The sequence below is a fragment of the Gymnogyps californianus genome, chromosome 10, assembly GCF_018139145.2.
Source record: "Gymnogyps californianus isolate 813 chromosome 10, ASM1813914v2, whole genome shotgun sequence".
Lineage (NCBI taxonomy): Eukaryota > Metazoa > Chordata > Aves > Accipitriformes > Cathartidae > Gymnogyps > Gymnogyps californianus.
This window is the reverse complement of record NC_059480.1, coordinates 1,516,168-1,533,047: the sequence shown is the minus strand read 5'-3', so window position 1 is coordinate 1,533,047 and position 16,880 is coordinate 1,516,168. Positions and strand designations below refer to the sequence as shown.

The window sequence follows — 16,880 nt, the reverse complement described above, 5'->3', positions numbered from 1 at the left end:
ATAGATTTTACAATGGGACGTTTAAAAGGACTGCAGAGAAATAGGGTTTTATCCGCTCTAATGTCTTCCAGAAATCTCAAAGCAATTTACAACTGTGAATAATATACAAGTAGTTTGGTGAGAGCTGGGGCCAGCAAATCGGATGCTGACTCCAGCTGCAGCTCGCATCCTGCTATAAAATCAGTTTTAATCAGGATGCTTTCGGTAATATATATATGTGTGTGTTTTATTTTTCCTAAAGCTCCTTGAGATTTTTTACTCCTGCCTTGATCACCATCGGAGAAAAAGGGAAGGGGGTAGTCCAAAGGATGATGTCCTTACCAGGACAATGCCGGAGGATGGCACAGGCTAGGATTTAAGACGTGCCAGCTCACATGTTGTGTATGGGGATGCCATGCTCTGAGGACAGGCTCCGCACATCTGCGGTGCCTTCGAAGCCAGAAACAGGCTGTACAGAAGGGGTACGTGACTCTTCATGGGAGTCAAGAGACAACCAGCGCCTGGTTATAAAGTGGGAGAGTCGTTTCGAAACAGCACCTGTAGGAAATAGCCTTCACGGCCATTGGGATTGGCAGGGCACCAGCTAAAGCGGAGCGATCCCAGGGTTTTTTGCGTGGTAGGTGAGTGTTTAGCAGTGGCCCCATACCCCACACCACCGTGGCCAGCCTTCAGCACCGCAATTCCCACGCTCACCCCCGCCTCGTGTAGTTGCAGATGAGGCGGCGTTGCAAACAAACACCAATTCAGAGCCTGGGATAAAAGAAGGGGGAGTCAGTGTGAAATCCCGAGAACAAAACACCGCACTGGGTGTGCAGAGGGGATGGTGAGAAAATGCACCGTGTACAACCCGAACACCACTTTGGTTTCATCTCCCTGGGCAGGGCGTGGGGACTTCTTGTCTTGCAACGGTGAAATTCATTGTGTAGGGCCCTTTTTCCATTTGCGTCTGGCCACAAGGCAAACTACTGGATTTCACTTCAGATCTACATCTTTTCCAAGAGTTTTCTTCTGCCACCGGATGGCCAGGGGAACATCGGGCAGAGGAGTGCGGTCCTGCTCATGGAGGCAAAGTAGCCAGGAGCTCCTTGATCTCTTTCCAAGGCCACTGCGCAGGTTTGGGTTTGGACTGCAGAGAATTTCGGTCCTGGCTTGTCAGGAGACTTCTTGCTCCTCGTGTCAGACTGCGTCGGCTGGGATCCCCCTGACATGAGGACGTTTAGGACTCAAATGGAAGAACTATGCCAGGATGTCATGAAACGAGTCTGGACTGGCAGAGAGTTCCTCGAGGCGCACCACCATCACTCTCCCAACCCAGTGGGATCTCCGGTAGCCCAAGCTCAGCTGCTCTTAGGAGAATGATGCCCACTACCACCACCCCACAAGCAGCACCCTATAGCCAAGAAGGGCCCACAAGGGATATGGTCAGGGAGCAACAGCCTCTTGACGGTTGTTTGCCCCAGCAACTTTGCATTTACAAACCCTCCTGAACCCGTTCACCTTATTCCAACACAGGGTCTAGCTCTAATTAGGCTTTATGTGACCAAGAGGTCCTTAGCCTGTCCAGCCTGGAGAGAAGAGCACCCCAGGTTATCCAAGCAGTATCCACCTGCAAGGTCTCACTGCACCTGAGATATTGCAGTACCGGGAGCTCTGTGTTATAAGCAGCTTCTTTTTCTTCTCCGTCTAGAGCTCGTGATTTAAACCTTATCAATGCTGCTAAACTTTTTAATGTATATCAATTGGGTAAAATTCACAAACAAAGCAGGAATCGATTGGTGGAATAATAAAGTATTGATCACGTTGACGCTAACCGATGAACCTTCAAATCAATAATGAACACAGATCACATTCCTGTAGCACATTCAGTTACTGTTCACTCAGGGGCACGCTCCGTGGGATGGCAGGTGGGAAGGGAAAGCCATTTCATAGCTCCACACGTTTTGCAAAGCACTGCAGCAGGCACTGCTTAATGAATATGTTTCTCTAGGCACCAAGCACTTCTCAGACGGGCTCTCCATTTCTGTCATCACCCTCTTAGCCTTTTCTAAGCCTGTTTCTGGCTCGAGTTTCTCTCTGAAATGTTGACAGGGAGAAATACTCTGTTGCAGTTGCCTGTACAATGTGTGAGTATTTGCCTACCTCTACCAGGAATCCCTCAGCTGACACATTTGAGGGCCACATGTATGGTTTCATGGCAGGATCGCCTGAAGGGTTTGCCATCCTAGACTGAAAACCTGGTCTTTTGTTGTCAGGTGCCCAGCTTTAAGCAGAAAGTTTGTTTCGGGGTTCCCAAGAGAAGAGGGGTATCAATATCAGTACTACTTTTGATTGCAATAATATGGATTGCACCATTAATAGCACAAGGACAACTGTGTACAAGCTGGACTTGGACAGGTTTAAGACAAGAATGAGAGGAAGGTTTCTAACCGTGAGGCTCCTGTGGCTTTAGCTGAGCCCTTCTGGGGAGAGAAACCTCTTACTTTCGCTCTGGGTACAGTGCAGCAGGATCCTGCCCTTGCTGGGGTGCACTACAGCCTGAAGTCGGCTGCGCTCAGGAGGTACGGGGGGACCGTGTTCCCTGTCATCCCCTGCCGTGCCGCAGTCCACACCTCCCAGCCCGCGCAGCAAGGCCGGGCTCAGCTCACAGCCGACCCCTAAAGTACATGAAACTGCTCAATTTCCGCCACCGATGGCTTGATGCTGGAGATTTTACACCTTATGCTCCCTGCAATCTCTGACACGTCAGTGCCCGAGTGCTGGGGAGGGGAGGTCTGCCCCAGCTGACGTCTCACCCACCGCTGTGGGGCTCTCCAGAGAAGCAGGGGCATGTTTCTCTCTGCCCTCCATTGCTCTCTATGAAAATCATGAGCAATTTTGTTTTCGTAGATCAGAGAAGAAAGCTGCCCCCCCTGCCTGATCCAGACAGGGCTGTGATATCAAATTGTTCTTTTTAGAAGAGCATTTACTCTTTCCAAAGGTTTAAGAGAGCAGGAGGTAGCTCATTCGGTTATTCGCTTGGACTCGGAGCTGTTAGACACAGATCTTAATGGATAGTATTGATTGAAAGAAACAAAGCAGCAGTTTTCTTTCTTTCTATCAAGGGATTTCTAGGCTAAGATGAGAAGAGTTTGCTGGCTTACACTCTTAACGACAAAATACCATATTACAAGGTCCCCAGAAGTCTCTCAGGATAGCATAGCGGTGAGAGAAAGAAATGTGCAAGGTGTTAATGGGATAACAAATTAATAGAGAATAGGATTAGAAAGGGACACAGGCTGGTACCAGGGCTCCCGAGGTCTCTGGTGTCGAGGTTTAATCCATTCTTGGCATGGTTGTCCTGGCTGACAGATGAACACAATGGGAACCCACCTGATTCCTGGTGCCATTGGGATCCCCAATGGCAGCTGGGACAGCGACGGCATTGTGAGCGGCCAAAATACAATTTTAGGGGAAATCAGTGCCTGCAGTACCTGGAAAGCCAGTGTAATTCTGTCCTGTAGCATCTGAGAACTGTGATGAAGCAGCAGGCTTGGAAACAGTTTTAAAATCATTACCTGACTCTCTGTTGTCCCATGCAATTTTGCCATCCATCTGCCAGTCATTTTGAAAGGTCGAGAGCAAGGACGTGCAAGTTTGGGGACCTGAGACTCACTGCTGCATCTAATTCTGGTTTGCTGTCATCCACAGGCGGATGGCTCTGGCCACCAAGGCTTCCTGACCAAACCGTCCCCACCTGGACAATTGCCTGGGCATGCCAGGCTCGGCCATCAGCCATCAGCCATCGCAGAGGTGACAGTTGAACCCAAAACCATTGGCATTGCCACCTTCCTCACCGAAAGACGTTGAGTCTCATCTCCAGCTTCAGGATCTTGGACTTGGCAGAGGCTAATTTTACCAAGAGAAGAACCCATGCCCTTTCTCATTGCCCCTGAGGGTACCAACCCCTGAGTATTTAGGAAGGCAGCGCGAGCTGTGATGTCTATGCCGCCTATTGTGTTCGATTCCGGATTTCCAACCACTTCAACCAGCACTGGGTGTACAAATCCCCTAGGCAGCTTTTCACACCTCAGCCCTCTGCTCCTGTCACCTTGGGTGCCTTTGAAAGTCCTCTTGCCTCTCGTAAAATATTGATCTTGGGCCTTTTAAAGGAGTGAGAAACCCTAATAATCACACCGTCCGCAAGCTGTTCAGTCCCTACTGGCATGAAGACACAAAAAAAAAAAAGGGCTTTCACGTCTACTCTGCTTTTGACAGTGAGAAGAGGGATGGGTCACAGAATGCGACCTTTCATTGCCTTTAACGATGATGCTGATTTTGGATGGGCCATGAAGGTCACTGAAGTTTTGGAGGGATAACTGCCCCCCCAGTTCCCTTGGCAGCGATGCTCGGTTGTGAGTGCAATGCTCTGCAATACTTCATCCAGCGCTGTAACACCTCCTTGACAATATCCTGTCTCTCCCTGACTTTGATGAGTCACTTCTTATTGCTGCTTTTTTTTTTTTTTTTAAGGGCCCCCTGTCTTTCCTAGATCATGTTAACAAGACAGCTATGGAGAACGGTGGCCCTAGGGGTCTTCATTACTTCCTCCCAGATTTATGTTCCCTGTCAGTTTAATACAGTGTTTTGGGCATGGCTGCACGATGATGGGGTCACAGTGAGCTTCCAGAGGTCAAGACCTTGATCCTTTTATTTATAGCTAAATAGGAGGGTAGCTCTACAACTGTTCAGTTGTTGCAGGGCTCCGGTAAGGAAAATGCTGACAAGAGGAGGGATATCTGCACAACCACGTTCGGGATCTACACAGTGCTCCGGGTGTAAGGAGGTGCCGCAGGATGGAGCTCCAAAGGATTTACAAAGCCAGTGTTTGGTCCTACAGGAGAATGTGTAGAAGGTGGAGACCGAGTACTCAGACTCACATTGCTCAAGGGTGTGAGATCGGTGTGGCCTTTCGGGTGGATCCCAGGAGGGGAGCCCCATTTCCATGGATCCCTTAGAAACTAAGATCGTGCAAAAGTTTTACCTCCGCCCTGCTTTGGAGGTGAACACGCAGGGTAACGTGCACTCCCTATGGGTTATATTCAGTCTTCTTAGAAGAGAGCTGAGCTGGAGACCTGAGCATGGTCTCCCACCCAGCTGACCTACACCTTCGAGCACTGAGCTGCAAAGCAGGCTGCAACAATAACTTCTATTCTCTTCTCACCGCTTTATTTCCCAGTACAGGCAGTTTTGCACTGCTCATTTCATCCCCGTCCTCACACCCACTTGCAAGGGCACACTTGGTTGGTTCCTCCCATCACCTTCCCTGCTACAGCTGACCCCATCTCCATGGGGGCACCTCCGGCACCATCCTTTTTTTTCAGATGCTCTCCCTGCTGCTGACAGTAAATTTGCTCTTGGTTAGCAATGGAAATGCTACCACCTTCAGGATTCCTCCACACCTTTCCTCTCCCGTCAGGACCAGGGAAGCTCACACACCACAAACGCTCTCAACACCAGGTCTACTGATGAGCCCAAAGGGTGATGAGCAGCTTACCAGAAAAAAAACCCTTGCCCCCATCAAACACTCAGCTGGGAAAAATAATCACAGCTGCATTCAAATGAATACATCTTGATTTACACTGCTGGGTCCACACGAATTTGGAGCAGCTGGGGCAAGGCTTGTGCAAGACCAGTATAAAAAGAGATTCTGCCTACCAGCCCTTCTTCTCTTGCAGCTCTAACCCATAACTTAGTGATAGATGACCTAAAGAAATTCCTGAGTAGCTGTAAAATGTAGAGGGAGAAGGAAACAGTTTTATTGTGTAGGCTACCGATGGCAAAGAAGTGATTGCACCGATACTAAAAAAAAAAAAGGTAAGAAATCTAGAAAGTAGCAATAATAATGCATGAATTTCAATATTCAGGAGGCACCATAATGGCTAATGACTGAATGAAGGGTTACAGTGGACTGCTAATGCCCACATTTCTCTGAAACAGCATCCTTTGGCAAATTCAATATTTAAAAGTCCCCCTAAAGACTTATTAAAACTGATAAAATTGTTCTAGGTTTGAGGAATAATGAGCTCCAAGCTTTTTTCAAAGAATTAAAGAAAATCGTGAGTCCTATCCTTGACTAAATCTGTTGTAGCACTGGTGAAACTTAGCATCAGCTGTTTTCCTATTAGGTGTCTTCAGAAGCCTCTTGTTTGCTTGATCTTCTCTGCTTTACGTTGGATTAAAACATCTCTAGTACACAGAAAGGACCCGAATGAGGTGTATTTAGCTCAGCCCAGGCAGAGCAACCCACTGCTGCCTTAACTGGTGAATTCATAAAGATTTAATGTACCTTCCATCCCTTCCCATTTGAGGAAGGAGCTGGAGTGATCAGACACGATGCACGGGGAGAAAAAGCAGCCCAAAGCATTTCTTTGGCACTCTCCAATTTCTTGTTTAATATTAATGGGAGCATTTTATGCTTATGTAAGTTAGATACACGCCAAAGAATATTTGAATCAAGGCGTTAATACTTAACGCAAACATATTCCCTGCTGTTTCCCAAGGTTTAAAAAGGTGTTCAAGACTTATTAGGATTAAGGGCTCATTTCAGCTGAATTGATCAGATGGCATTTGGGTGTAATTTAAGCTAAAAATAGAGGGAAAGGAGAAGCAGATTTTATTTCTATATAAAATTGTCTCCTCCTCTCCCTCTTTCTCTGCCATGCACACATGCGTACGCGTTCGCACTTACCCTGAGCAACATTGCCTGGTTTTGGTTTGGTGGGTTTTTTTGTATACTGGGAAAGGTTATTTGGACTGGATCTGCGGTGAAGATAGCGATGCCTTGTTTCTCATCTGACGTATTTAAACATGGTCCCTTCCCACGTTACCTGCGCCTTTTCAGTCTTGAGACACGAAGGCTGATTGTCCAGAGCCACGTTGCTTGGGCCATGCGGGGACTGATTTAGCTTCCACCATCATTGTTGTTTCACAGTTCCAATCACTGATATTTCTTGGAGTACGTACTGAAATGTGTCCAGACAGTGCAAGCTAGAGCTGGAAGATGAGAGGAGAAGCATGCTCTTTGGTGGAACAATATTGCCATCTCATGGTGCAGGTGCATCCCTACAAAGTCTGCAGTGATGCTCCCATCCACAGCATTCAAGGTCGCGAGCTCCGAGCGCATGTGAGTCCCACTGCAGAAAATCCAGGTAAGTAAGCAAACTTCACCAGTCTGCTCCCAGCCTTAGAGATGGAGGGCCTTTACCAGGATCAGTCTCAAGACAGGGTTTTTGGACACCCACCTCTCGCCGGTCCAGTTTCCCCTGTGACAATCCTGCTGCTGTCGCTGCGCCAGTCTCCACTTCAGAGTTCTTCTGTTAATTCTCATTTTCTCAAGCTTCACTAATAATTTCCCATGCGGCACCATATCAAATGCTTTATTGAACTCTAGATAGATTAGATCTACCAAATTTCCCTTGTCTGGAAAACCAATTATCTTATCAAAGGAAGATGTCAGCACAGTCTGGCACAAACTGCCTTTGGTAAACCTGTGTTGCACTTTATCTCATTTTTCTCGGTGCCTTTAATTAATGTTTCCTTCAGAATTTGTCCTACAATCTTGTGTATAACTATAAACGGGTTAACACATCCGTAGCTGGCTAGTTCATGCTTTTCATTTTCCTTATCTTCCTTTACTTTCCTTATAATCCATTTGCTTGTGGGGCTCAATCAGTGCCATTTGACCCGCAAAACTCATTAGAAATCTCTGCTCTCCCCTCTGCACGCCATGTGCCGCTTCTCCCCAAATGGGGTGGAGATTTCCCCAACCCCTCAGGCTTCATCTGGGTCCCCTCCTGGGTCCTGCTTTCACCGCAGATGTGGCTGCTTTCATTCCCCACCTCTTATTCCAGGTAGCTGTCTGTCTTCACTCCCTAATGCACATCACCTTTCCCATCAAAAACTAGTTATCTGTTTAATTTGGAGGGAATGCTTTGATTACCCTTTAGCCTGGTTCTGCTTTTGCTGGCTGGCTGTCCCCCTTTCTGCCTACATTTATATATTTCACTAGGGAAACTTTCAATGATTTTTTTTTTCCCCTTACATGTGCATGGTCACGCTCAGTCTGGCTCTAGCCTTCCCCTCACTTTGAAGACGTATCTTTCTGCTGTCCTGACATTTTTGTCCATCCCTGTCATCTCTCCGTCCACTCTCCCTGCTCTGGAAATCATAGGATGTGGGTTGAAAGGGACCTTTAAAGGTCATCTAGTCCAACCCTCCTGCAATGAGCCGGGACATCTTTGACTAGATCAGGTTGCTCAGAGCCCTGTCCAACCTGACCTTGAACGTTTCCAGGGATGGGGCATCTACAACCTCTCTGGGCAACCTGTGCCAGTGTTTCACCACCCTCAATGAAAAAATTTCTTCCTTATATCTAGTCTGAATCTACCCTCTTTCAGTTTAAAACCATTACCCCTTGTCCTACTGCTATAAGCCCTGTTAAAAAGTCTATCCCCATCTTTCTTACAAGCCCCCTTAAGATCTGGAGCCTATCTCAGTCCCTCATATGAGTACAAATTTCCAAAGAGTGGGGGCAGAAGGCAAGAAGGGATGGCTGCAAGTAGTCCATGCAGGATAGATTTTCATGGCTCAGAGACACCTCTGCAACTCCCAAGTAATTGCAAAAATTATTCTTACCCATGGGAGAGAAGAAAGAGGTCCTCTTCTAAAAATGCCAGTGCAGAGTGTTGCTCGTGGGAAGGTGTCACACTGTCTCTGTCATGGATGCACAAGTGGTCAGCAGAGTTAATGAGGGTAAGTTCCCTATGAATTTTAGCCACCAAAATGTAATTCTAATTTTTCTCATCAGATAATGACATGGCATGACTGAAACGAAGGTAGCATGGAAGTGACTGGTTCCTCCACTCTGTTGCAATAGACCAAGGGTCCGTATAATTGCAGAATTATTCCAGATTTTTGGAGGGAAAAAACTTGAATTCTGGATAGGCGTATACTGAGATTATTATAGTGTGGCAGCAGAGCAACTTGCCATCACACTCGGGCCATAAGTTTAAATTTTGCCTAGCACTTGTAATAAATGTCCCCTCCAGCTGACCCAGCTATCGATGGGTACTTGCTCACGTAGGCTGGGGAGCTGAAGATGCTCACAGTGATCCTCTTTGCCTTTGTGCATGCCTAAAAAAACCCCAAACCCTGGAATGTGCAGCCTTCCCAGCAGTCTGCTGGTTTTATTTTGGCAGATGCTCAACCAAATGTTACGTTTTGGCATGGTGGGATCCCGTCTTTTTTGAATCCATCCTGTTGGACTCATCAAAATATGCTGACTACTAGACTGGGCCTCTTGGAAAACCTTGTGTTTTGCTAATTTTCTATATTACAATGCCACGGCAGCTCTTTGGATAGAGGCACCCTGTTGATCATGTGAAAAGGGAGGTCAGGATGGAGCCTGACGGAGGCAGTGAGGGGACTTGCTCATCACCATGGGGAGGAAATAACTAGGGTGAAGAGGGACTCATTACTTCGACCATAAACCCTCCTGTGATGGCAGGGGAGACCGGTCCATGCTAGCATAGTCGCTGGAGTGCCTCCCAGGCAGCTCTGCAGCCCCTTCTGCCTTTTTTTCCATCCCCCCCAGGCTGTTGGCTAGCTGGAGGAAAGCCGTCTATCCCAGCTGATCTACTCTATCCACTAGTTATCTAGATTTAGCTTGCAAATTTACGGTCAGTTGGTTCATCTCCTCTGCTCTTCGTCAACGCCCGGCATTTTATGGGCGAGACTGTGAGAATAAAAGCTACAGTACCGAAGGTGCCCACGAGCAGGGACGGCCCCACCTCCAAAGTACACCAGCCGAGGAGGCACACGCGGGCCATGGGAACAAACAGGCTCATAGGTGTCGATAAGGGGTTTGAAGCGAGCGGCCTCGTCGTCCTCCTCCGCAATCTTTGGATCAGGAAGTCATTCTGCCCAGATTTGTTTTGCTTTCCTTCCTCTGTACGTAGGCTAAAGCAGGCAGAAAGTGTGAAGCTGTTATTAGAGGCAGAGCTCCAAGAAATCAAGAAAAATCTCACAGAAGCGTGAGTCATGTGCCCCAAACTAAATTTACCTGAAAAAAACTGGTAGTGTTATACACAACCTTATAATGACTTTTTTCTGTTATGATTGTTGCTGCTGTTCTGGTTAATACCTTTCTCACTAAAAAAAAACCCTAACACAACCCTGTAGCAAACACTACAGAAATATTATTTGCTTGTATTATTCTTTAGGTGGTTCCTGTGCTGGAGGCAGTAAGTAGTTAGAATCACTCAGTACATAATAGAGACATTCATTCCAATAATAATAATAACAACAACATTTATTATTTTTGAAATATGAATCTGATGAATTCATGAATATAGAAAGCTCTTGTTGCTGGCTGTCCACAAAATGGTAATAAAATCAAGCATGATTTTCTGACGGACTTTTTCTGTAGGTTCCTAATGCACGTACTCCAGACGTGCATCCATCCCTGCTCAGCGCCCAGCTCCTGGCCCTGCTGCGTGTTTGGATCCACCTTCTCGCAATGACAGCGGTGGGATCGGGCACACCGGCTCACCCTGTGGCGCAGGCAGTGTTTTCCTTCTGCTGTGGTTCAGGGGATGGCATCAGCCGCTCTGTCCCCATTGAGCAGAGCACGAGGAGGGCAGGGATCAACACGGGGCAGATCAACCTGTGCTAACAGAGCATTTACGAACGTTTGTTGTGTTACAAACCCCCCTTTTTTTTCTTAGAGGCACAGCAACCACTTGTCTGGAGTTCTACCATTCTCCAGCGTTTCTCTTTTTTAGGGGCTGGGAGCTCTGTGGGGTTCAGCAAAACCAGGCTTGCAGCAGTGGGTAGGACCTGGGTGGATTTGCTCTGGACCACCCCGCTCATGTGCGAGCAGCCTGCAAATTGCTGATGGGCTCTGCTTGGTGGGGGGTTTTTGCCTTGCAGGGGCCGCAGGATTGACACAGCCTGAATCTCGGTGGCTGAAATATAACCTGTAGCATGTAAACTAGTAGTTTACACTGGCTGTGGTCAGAGGAAACAGAGCTGTTTCTAATGAGAGGAGATTTTTAGAAAGTGTTTTTGCCAAGTGAGGCCCCCAAGGTCTCATGGTGTTTGCACTCTGATTACACCGGCACAAAAAGCCTTCGTGATGTAAAGGCAGATTTAGAAGCACCCCCAACTAAACCATCTCCCTCTACGCTGTACCGACAACATCATATCTTCAGTTAACAGCCTCTCGTAAAAAAAAAAAAAAAAAAATGAAGGCTGGCCAATGCAGAAAACACTTAGAATCAGTTAGTTCCCCGAAGTCCTGATATTACGATGTATAAATTAATATTGCAAAGGCTGACTAAATTAAATCGGAGGAAGGCTATAATAATGCACATGTGTTTGCAGGGAGTAATGCTTTCACAAGCTGGGAAGCTGCAAAAAGCTTAACAAAGTAGAACTAGGCATATAAAAGTAAACTGTTCTTATATTGCAGATACGATGGCTGCCTTTTTAGGCATTACACTTGCTCTATCTTATCTGCTGTATGGACATTGCAAGTATTAGAAATACAAATATGGAAACCTTTTAGCACAAATATATTGCTTTACAATTGCTTGTAATTTGGCACAATTCAGCTCCTTGCATTCCTTCCTCTGGTATTTTTTCCTCTGTGCGTTAGTGCCTATGGCCCTGCCTTCCTCTGAATTGACTGACAAGCTCGCCTTTGAGAGATATAACTCTGGGTCCCTCTGTTTATAGCAAAGTGATATAAGCTTCACTTCTTTTCTGCCCATATGCATGTAAGGTATAAATGGTTTACTGTTTCCCAAGTGACAGCTATTGATTTTTGGTAAAATAACTAAGAAAGGATGATTTTATAACTTCTCTGTTGCTCAAAAGGAACAAACGAGTTTTCTACCATATCAACATAATTCTAAAAAAGACACGAGCTTTCAGTAAATACCAAAAGATATACATGTTGGCAGTTAACAGCAGCAAGTAGGATGCCTAAAGGGATTAGTGTATGAAGGGAGCAAATCCAGGCACGTTTCTTCCCGTATTTGTGAATGTTCAGACTGGTCTTCCAGAGGTCTTACTCAAAACTGAGCACCGTGGGGTGAGGAAGGGTTTGCTCCCCTTGTCTTGGCACTTAGGAGGCCATAGCTGGCTGCTGCGTCCAGCTTTGGGCTCCCAGTATAAGAAAGACATTGGAAAACCAGAGAAGGCATAGTGGAGGGCCACCAGGATGGTTATGGAGGGCCACCAGCAAGGGTACGGAGAATGTGCAAGGAGAGGTCGAGGGAGCTGCATCTGCTCAACCCGGAACAGAGGAGGTGAGGGGGGTCTAGTTGCTGTCTCTCCCTGTTTAAGAGTTTATAGGGAAGGCTGAGCCAGACTTTTCTTGGAAGTGCCCAGCAAAACAGTGAAAGGTGATGGTGAAAAGCTGGGCTGTGCACAGGGCACCGACCACAGCTCCTGAACGACGGGCACCCGAGTTGAATTGCTGTAACTTCCCGAGATGGTTGTCAGACGGGCTGAAACTTTCTAGAAAGAGGTCTTTGGAGCTATTTCAGCAAACGGTATCAGTTGGCTCGTTTGGGACAAGCGTCTGTGTTTCAGAAGGGAGATGTGGGAAGTGTGAGCGGGTGGTAAGCCCCGAGGAACTTATCTAACCCCTGCGCTGGGCAGTGGTCACAGGCACAGACCTGAGCAGAACTTTGATTTAGAAAACGAGATATTGTTTAATATTATTTAATAACCTGGTTTGGGTGATGCTGAGAGTATGTATGGCAATATTATGATGTGTTGTGCTTCTAGGGGAACGCCAGTGCCTGCGTGGGATGCTTGCCTTCAGGCCCTGGCTTCTCTTCTGAACAGGTGAGAAATCATCCTTTTGAATGTTACTGGGGCCAAATCCAGACCAGCAGCTGGTTGGGCTCATGGGGAGCCGCGCTCAGCCATTGCTGGAGCATCCTCGAGCAGCCACATCGACGCACCTCCATTTTTGGAGGAGATCTCCAGAGCAGATATGTTCATCCTTTCATGGAGCAAAACTGAAGCAGATTCCCAAGCTCAGGAATAAAACGAACCTCATCTCTGAGTGGAACAAGGGTGATTTTGTAGGATTACTGTCTCTAAGGTTATTCAGGATAAAGAGAAATCTCCACAGGGTCTCTGCTATGGAGAAGATGAAGGCTTGGGTGGGCTCTAGAGCAGAAAGCCAGGCTGTCCCAGTGAGCGCTGTCCCTGCTGCAAGAGCATCAGGCAAAACAGTTGAACATCTGCAGCCCAAGACACTGGATGTGCCACTAGAAGCAGCCAGCATTGCATGTCACCCAAACCTGAGTTCGGTTCACACTTTGGTGTGAAAGTTGGTGCAACGCTCTCCCTGTAACTGTGGTGAGTCTCCCGTGGTGTTCCAGGCTGAAATGTTGCTCTGCCCTTGTTGGATGCGCAGCAGCGTGGAGAGGTGAAGGGAAAGGGTGACTTTGTCACTAGTCGCCTTGCTGGGAAGCTGGGGCCTCAGTCTGCTGCAGACTGCTTGTGTGACACAGGGGGGTGATTTCTGCCTCCCGTGGCCATGCCACCAAGCCCTGGGGGATGCAGGGGGACCTGGCACAGGCTCTGCCTCCAGGCTCCCAGTTTTCTGGGCTCCCCATGCAGCGAGGCAGAAAACAGGCTCCCGTAGAGGGCAATGCAGAGCAGCACCAGGATTTTGGCTACTCCCTGTATTTCATTTTTTTTTTTTGTATGGGTATGAAGCATGCAGCGGTCTTAGTCCAAGTAACTTGGCAGTGCCGCAGCCCCCAGCTCCACGCAGACTGGGCTCACTGGTGTGTGTGAGCCTGCTTGTCCTCCCCCGTCGTGGTTTAACCCCAGCCGGCAGCTAAGCACCACGCAGCCGCTCGCTCGCTCCCCCCACCCAGTGGGATGGGGGAGAGAATCAGAAAAAAACCCAACTCGCAGGTTGGGATAAAGACAATTTAATAAGACAGGAAGAAAAATAATAATAAAATTACAATAATACTACTAAAAGAATTAGAATATACAAAACAAGTGATGCACAGTGCAATTGCTCACCACTCGCTGACTGATGCCCAGTTAGTTCCCGAGCAGCGATCTGCCCCTCCCAGCCAACTCCCCCCAGTTTATATACTGGGCATGATGTCATATGGTATGGAATATCCCTTTGGCCAGTTTGGGTCAGCTGTCCTGGCGGTGTCCCCTCCCAGCTCCTTGTGCCCCTCCAGCCTTCTTGCTGGCTGGGCATGAGAAGCTGAAAAATCCTTGACTTAGTATAAACACTACTTAGCAACAACTGAAAACGTCAGTGTGTTATCAACATTATTTTCCTACTAAATCCAAACCACTGCACTATACCAGCTACTAGGAAGAAAATTAACTCTGTCCTAGCTGAAACCAGGACACCCCCCACTGCCTTTCCAGCAAGCTTTTGGGGACCCAAATTCACATGCCGGGTTGGCAGGGCACAGGCGAGGCCATGGCAATGGCATCTGTCCCATCGCACCACGGAGCAGGAGAACGGGGCAGAGTCCCGGTGAGATGCTGGCAGCTCACGGCACCCAGGTCGGGGGCTAAGGGGGTACAAAGAGGTTTGCTTCAGTTCATCTGACGTATTAAGAGGCAGGATGAGTCTAGCCCTCAAAAGCATGTTTCTGGGGCAAAGATGCTCATTTTGGAGATCAGAGCCCAGCCAAACCCTGGGGCTCTGTCTGTAGAGGTGCAGGGGGTAGACAGAAGACTCCCCTAAGATAAATAACCCCATTTCTGCCTTAAAGTGCTTTCCCAAATGTTCCCACCAAGCAGCCAGGGCTGTGGGCAGCTGGCATTAACGCACAGCCCTCTCACTTTCTGCTGCAGGCTGAGCCTGTGCATTTTAGCTCATAGTTTTGTCATCTCCCCTATATGCTGGTGACACGGGCCGCTCCGGGCTATAACTTTACACCATCCCTTCTGCGGGAGTGGGTTGCATAGAAAATTCCCCTCCTAACTCCAGGGGCAAGGGGCTCGGTGGCACATCGAGGCGATGAGGGGAGCTGGTGCAGGAGGGGGATGCTTTCATATTGTGCAAGGTGAAAGCGGGGCTGAAACTTTTACTAACGGCTGCCATCTGCTCCCATGCATGCCCCTGTATTAATGCATCCTCTAGGCTCAGCAGACACAATGTATGTGCACTGGGAAGGGAGGGATGGATGGATGGATGTGTTCATCCCTGGAGGAGCTCCCAGCTTTGGAGCTGGACACTGGCCATCCTATTTCCTTGCAAGTCAGACCGCAAACGACGGACCTGAGCGAGTGTTTGCCAAAGGAGAGGGTTTCTCACAGAGAGGTGTGTCGGGGCGCGGGGGGTCCTCACCTACGTCATTGCTCGAGGGATTTTTTTGGAACTGGAGCCCTCCTTACGTTTTCGCCCAGGGCGCTATCTGCTGATTAAGCCCTGACTATCTCGATAGCTTTCCGTGGGCGCTGTTTGCTCTGCCTGGCTGCGGCAACGTGAGCTGCTCTTGCATCCTCCGCCAGCTCAACGGCAGCAGGAAACACGCATGCAGGAGCGCAAACAAAGCCAGGAGCAAGCCCTTTGTGGGGGCACCTGCACCCTGCAGTGGGGTGAGGTAGGGTGCCCCTGAGCTGGCCAGGAGCAAACGGGCACGCCCTGGCGTATTCGGTGGCTAATTTTTAAGAGCAGGCAGGCTGGCTTTTTGCTGCCATCAACAAGCTGTGGAGGGGAGGAGCGGAGCGCTTTTTGGTGGCTTATAAGCACTAAGTGGTCGCTGTTGGTGGAGAGAGATGGTTTTCTGAGTGGCAAATGAGTGTTTTTGCCATGCTTGCATGTGCGCAACACGCGGGGCTGCCGGCACTCATTGGCTGCACAAAGCTTCCAGCCCTGCTGATAAATCTGCCCTGGATATATAGCCTTGCCAAAAATCAGGAGGAGAAAGGAAAAAGAGCAGGAGGGGAGTTGCAAAGAGCCTGATTGCTGTGGGTTTGCTGATTGCAGCCCAGCAGGATGCTCTGGTCTCCTTGCACGGGCTGAGCGGCGCTGGTCCAGCACAGGTCAGGGTTGCAGGAGGGATGCTCGGGGGAATTCTCTTTGGTGCTACAGCTCCACCTCTCCCTTACAAATCCTGCTGTCCCAGCACAGGATGGCCACTGAAGTTCATACCCCTTAGACCCCAGGGCCAGAAAAGTGCTGGGGGACCCTTCCAATCTGAGGTGAGTCACCCCAGTCCTGGGGGCACCGGACGGTGCTCCTGTACCCCTCAAGGCATCCTCCTGGGGACAGGTTGTGGGGACAGGCAAGAGGCTCTGATGGATCGGCAAACCTCCCCGCCTGCCTGATCTCTAACGGGGAGCTGGGCAGGCATCTGAGCTTGTCAGGCAGCCAGTTCAGGATGCGTGGTGTTATTTGGGATGTGTTTGTGTAGGAGGCCCTGTTGTTGCCTTCCTTGGAAGTATTCAGAGCATCAATGCCCCTCCAGCAGAGTTGTTCTTTGCTATAGGGCAAAGAACGGTAAAGTAGCCTCCATAAACGCGTTCCAGATACAAAGAGAAAAGGCTTAATATGCTGCAAACCACCCCCAAAAGGTGCAAACGGTCTGCCTTTTGGCACCCACTTTGCTCAGTTCCGCCTGTCTCTTGTGACCCTCGCAGGGCGGTGGGGCTCACGTTTGGCTGCTCGAAGGACCTCGCACTGCGTGCTCCTGTGCGCCTCCACCTCTGAAAACACAGCCCTAGCTCCTTGCTCAGCCTTATCTCAGCGCACCAAGAATGCAAACACCAGAGCCATGAGGCTGCTCCAAGCCCCGGCAAGGCAGAAGATAGTGAAGAGGCAGTGCAGCTCC

At 48.7% G+C, this 16,880-nt stretch overlaps 1 long non-coding RNA gene across 2 annotated transcripts; it reads left to right on the top strand.

Moving 5' to 3' along the window:
* Positions 1-5,803: 5,803 nt before the first annotated feature.
* Positions 5,804-12,895, top strand: LOC127020056 (uncharacterized). 2 transcript variants are annotated; one of them, XR_007767007.1, is made up of 3 exons: positions 5,804-5,853; positions 6,971-7,187; positions 12,835-12,895. It is a non-coding gene; the product is annotated as an uncharacterized LOC127020056 (long non-coding RNA). The 2 variants fall into 2 exon arrangements; XR_007767008.1 differs by lacking the exon at positions 12,835-12,895 and adding an exon at positions 10,466-10,671.
* The last annotated feature ends 3,985 nt before the right edge of the window (positions 12,896-16,880 follow it).